Below are 4,304 nucleotides of genomic sequence, written 5' to 3'. Positions count from 1 at the left end.
CTTAGGACTGCTTCTCTTTGTGCTGCCTTCAAAGGCCACTTTGAACTCTGCAAGTATTACATTAGCAGTATTCCCATTGACTTAGCCACCAAGGTGCTCTTAAAGGACCAGGTCTGACATGCTTTTCTGTAGCTCTCTTTGATTCAGAGAAAAGTGCTGCACTTTTCCAGAGTTGAGAGATCTGATTTCATACATTTTTAAGACCAGAAGAAAACAGAATGTTCATCTGTCTATGATGAAATACTATGCCTCTTAGCACCAGGCACAGATATGGCCCTGACATTGAAGCTTATAAATTTGAGTTTATTCAGCTTATTATTTAGTTTATTTTCGTATCTCCTTCTCTACCAATGAGAAAATTCTCAAGTCAAAATTATTTTTTCATTTCATATTGCCTTATCAATATGTTCGGTTTTGGGGTGACAGGAAAAGTAACTCGCATTCTTGTATTTATAAATATTCATAGAGGTGAGAGGATTAAGGAGTTAAGAGTATTGTTTGAAAGAAAATTTAGATCCCCTTTGCAAACACCATCATGGTGATAGAAAATCATTCTTTTCCCTGTAATAATCTACTTTAAAAACATCCTCTTTGCATTACTTCCAGCTATCAGAATCAGCCAGCAAAGTATAGCCTGAATTCTGATAAAGGGCAATTGCAGTAAATGGAGAAACAAGCATAAATTATATCAGCAGTGAGCCCAAGAAAGAATTGCAGAGATAAGGGAAGATGAGCTTTATGAATCATTTATTTCACCTTACATTCTACTGGTAAAAAAATAAAAACAATTAATTATAAATAATCATGTTTATAAAGAACAAGTAATTTCTATGCCTTGTCCTTCCATCCTCATAGAAAGTTCCCACCAGACAGGAGCAGCAGTTGACTTCACACCATTTCATCCACTGGACATATCACTGGATCTATCTCATGTGACTTTGGACCCCATTCAATTCCTGCAGTTCAGGGGTGTGTATCAGGAAAATCCCACCCTCCCTGCAAGCAGTCTCAAGCCTCAAGGCTATTGAACTGTTCTTCACAAACAAGGATCTACACAATCACTTTCTCAGTGGGTAAGCCACTGAGCAAGCTTGTATGGAGAGACAGCAGGGAAGTCACTGCACTCCCCAGAGCACAGGTGAGTCTGCAGTCCCTGTACTTGCATCAATGCTTCCATAGTTTGCTCTTTCCATTGACGGAAAATGTCTTTCATCAGTGGTCTCTGCTGCACAAATCTTGTGCAAGCATTTTAAAAAGGGAGGCTTGGTGCATCTCTGTTTCCATGGGCACATTCATGGAACCAAGAGGAGTCATGATGTCAGCAGGCACAGACATACTTGTACTGGAACTGAGGAAGCCAGCTTGGGCATTGGCAGCAGAACACTGTGGCACTGGGAGTTTGGGATAAATTGGACAGATCTGCCTAAAAATGGCAAGTACATTCAGAGGTAGCTGTTATGCACTAAGGACCATATGCAGAGCATCCTTCTGTCCTTCTGGTGGCACCCCAAGGGCAGAGCTGTCTCTGCCATTGCTGCAGGGACACCTCTGATTTCAGTGTGGGTGGTTTCTGCTGCTAGACACATCAGTGTGTTGAGACTGTGGGGACATGATGCAAAAGTAAATAAACATTTACCAGTCAGTTTAAATAGGTAGTAATGGCCACTAATTACGTGAGTCAAATAAAATAACTGGTATTTCAATGATTGACCTTTAATTTCTATAAATCAGAGATCATCTATTTGCTACAATGTTCAAACATCAGTTGCTGTCACATGCTAAACTTGCTTTATTTTTTAGCAAAGTTTATTATCATCTCTGAATTTTAATATTTTAATCCTATGATACAGGGCTGATGAATGGGTGCTTTAGAGTGATTTAATTTTTCTCTTTTTCTTTCCAATTTTCCTAGGAGTCTGGTGTCTAGGAGAAGTTGTTTTATGAAAGAAAAGCAAATTTTACCATTAAAATAATATAAAATATTAACCTTAAATAAAAACATCTATAAGCTGTTTCATGGAACTTGTGGAAATGACTTATTTAAGGCACTGTGACTGTCAGTGACTAAAACTGCAGCTATTTTGCAGACCTGACATTCCTGCTGAGTAACAATTTACACCAACAAATTAATTTTATTTCAGATTTGTTAACAAGCTTATCTAATAATTTATGTGTTCATTTAAAAACTACTAAATAGAAATGCATCCCTGAATAAATTCTAATCTTACTTTTGGGGTTAAGTTGTCATTCAATAATATTTATCATAAAAATACCACAAAAACTCTCATATTGCTTAAGGAAATAAAACCCAGACACTAGACTGATTATAGACAGGCTAGTGACCGCCAGAACTAGGAGTGTTTTTGCATTTGTGTCACCTGCATCAGCATAAGTGCTTTCAGTTATAGCAGGTGGGCTGCCTTTGATTAGGTAGAGGCCCAGCTCTTTGCCCAGTGGAGCCTTTGAGCAGGACTGCAATGCCAGGAGCATTGACATAACTCTAAGGTCAGTCACTCCTTCCCCGTGGGAACTCTAGTAAAGCTCCCCCACAATGTAATGCTCTATTCCCCTCCATACATTATAAACAGTTATCCAAGGAGGAGCACATCTTACTTTTCATGCTTTCCAGCTTTCCTGGATTTAGGTATTCACAGGACGAATGGCCAAGCTTCTGTCATGTTCAGGAGCCCAATGAACGCTGTAAAACATGAAGGACAGAGAAATAGCAGAAATCTGCAGTTTTGGCTGCTTTTACAATTGCTGTGATTCACATGCACCTCCACACCTCAAAAGCAAAAGCATGTAAAAGGTGGGAAAGCAGATCTTCAGGGGAAAAAGAATATAAGTCTTGGTTTAGCTCTCTCTGTGAATACAAATTTCATCTGTATGCACATAAATAGTAGAAAAGGCTTTATTTTGAGAGCTAGTTTAACAACTGGAAGGATGCTCCTTCAAAGACTGAGCCATTACAAGGAGATACATGACCCTAAAATTTAGACAATTTAGAAAAAGTATCTTTCCATTTAATGAACAGCTGGTTGAATGCAGAGAAATATAGTAATTTTTCTTGGAGATGGATTTATAACTACTAATATTTTCATGCTAGCAGTATCTTCAAGCAAATGTGATGTGTTTTATGATGTATCTTTGTTTTATATACACATTTCATTCTTGTTATTCCTTGAAAATGTAAAAAAGAACTACAGCAAATAAGAACAAAAAATGTGGAGCGTAAAAATATTGGATTTATCTGAAATCCTAGTAATAATATGTCAGAAGATTAAAATTAAAAAAAAAAGCCTTAAAATGTAAACATCTACTCAGCAAAGACACTGACTGAATGTAATAAACTATCTGAAAGTAGAACACTGAATTTGCATCCAGTCATTAACTGCCATGCTTACATCTTTTGGGCAAATATAAAGCTCTCAAATACCACAAAAAATGGAAATGTGATGGCCTCACCATATAAAATAAAACCCCAGTGTAAGATAAAACATATTTCAATGACTGCAATTAATTGCAAAATAGAATAAATCACTATACAAATAATTTATCTGCTTTAAATATCATTAAAAAAAGCCATTAACATGCCAACAGGAAACTGGCAGCTTGACAACTTTATGACACTAAAACAGGACTGCAATGGTGTGATTCTCACTTCATTTAAGACAATGACAAAGCTTTCATTAATTTCAGCTAGTGAGAACAGAAGTGTCAATAATTTTTCATTTAATAAAATGTATTTTTCTTCTGTAATGCCAAAGAAATTAAAAACTCTAAAAAGTCTGAATATACTGACATTTGGGCTGGTTTACATATGCTTTACATACTTACAGAAATAAGCAGAATAATTTATTCTATCAGGCTTGCATTGTCAAATAACTCTTGCACTGCAGAATCCCCTTATGTTCATCTTTTCCTCTGATCAAGAAAGAGCATTAAAAACCCTCATGTTCTTCTTGGGTGGCTTGAGCCTGTAAAGCTAATATAAAAAGAGACATGACTTAGGAGAAGCTATTTTGTACTGTTAGTTTATCAAGCCCTATCTTTACAACAAGGGAAAAAATATAAAATCAGGGGCAGTGGCTATTTCTCATGCTTATATAATTTTTGTTTTGAAAATGTTGTGCATAACAAAAGTAGGATATATGCTGAGAGCAACATCCAAATGAAGGAGGAGAAGAAGTGGGCACCCAGTGTCTGAGCTATTGGTGCTTGGCAGGTGGACAGTGGGGCAACCTTCTGCTCTGCACTTCAGCGACAGCATTGGAAAGCCCAGAGCCATCAATGCCCCATGGTGG

The 4,304-nt window shown here is 37.1% G+C and overlaps 1 long non-coding RNA gene across 1 annotated transcript; it reads right to left on the bottom strand.

Moving 5' to 3' along the window:
* Nucleotides 1-1,122: 1,122 nt before the first annotated feature.
* Nucleotides 1,123-3,897, bottom strand: LOC139591692 (uncharacterized). Its single transcript, XR_011679724.1, has 3 exons — nt 3,838-3,897; nt 2,614-2,698; nt 1,123-1,423 (listed from the first exon to the last, which is right to left on the bottom strand). It is a non-coding gene; the product is annotated as an uncharacterized lncRNA (long non-coding RNA).
* Nucleotides 3,898-4,304: the final 407 nt, after the last annotated feature.

This window comes from Agelaius tricolor, unplaced genomic scaffold (genome assembly GCF_023055355.1).
Source record: "Agelaius tricolor isolate 1412-34295 unplaced genomic scaffold, bAgeTri1.0.p SCAF_1, whole genome shotgun sequence".
In the NCBI taxonomy this organism is placed as follows: Eukaryota; Metazoa; Chordata; class Aves; order Passeriformes; family Icteridae; genus Agelaius; species Agelaius tricolor.
Note: the sequence above shows the minus strand (reverse complement) of the source record. Positions and strands in the feature narration are given on the sequence as shown.